Raw genomic sequence first — 649 nt, 5'->3', positions numbered from 1 at the left:
CTTAGACATTCTGACTGGGGTTAGGTGGTATCTCATTGTTGTTTTGATCTGCATTTCCTTTTCAATGAGGTATGTTGAGCATTTTTTCATATGCCTTTAGACTATTCCTATGTCATCTTCAGATAGTGTTATTTTCAAATCCTTCTCCCATCTTTTAATAGGGTTGATCATTTTTTTCCAATCAACTTCTTTAGTTCCTTGTGTATTCTGTTTATCAGTCCCTTATCTGATGCATAATTTACAAAAATATCTCATTGTAAGCCAAACAATATGATTGAAAGTATATACAAAAAAAAAATAATAAATAATGTGAAAAAATTGTTTTTCCATTCTGAGGCCTGTCGATTCACACTACTTACTGTGTCTTTTGCCATGCAGAAACTTCTTAGTCTGATGTAATCCCACTTGTCTATTTTGGGGATTATTGACTGTGCTTTGGGGTCTTATTTAACAAGTCTCTCCCTACCCCAGTGTCTCCCAGAGTTTCCCTGGTGTTTTCCAGGAACATTTTTATAGTTTGAGGTCTTAAAATTAGGTCTTTGACCCACCTTGACTTGATTTTTGTCAACTGTGAGAGGTAGGTGTTCAGATTCATCTTTATATAGGTGGAAATCCAGTTTTTCCAGCACCATTTACCGAAGAGGTTTTT

The sequence above is a fragment of the Tupaia chinensis genome, unplaced genomic scaffold, assembly GCF_000334495.1.
Source record: "Tupaia chinensis unplaced genomic scaffold, TupChi_1.0 Scaffold143692_1, whole genome shotgun sequence".
Taxonomy (NCBI): Eukaryota; Metazoa; Chordata; class Mammalia; order Scandentia; family Tupaiidae; genus Tupaia; species Tupaia belangeri.
This window is presented reverse-complemented; position numbering follows the sequence as displayed.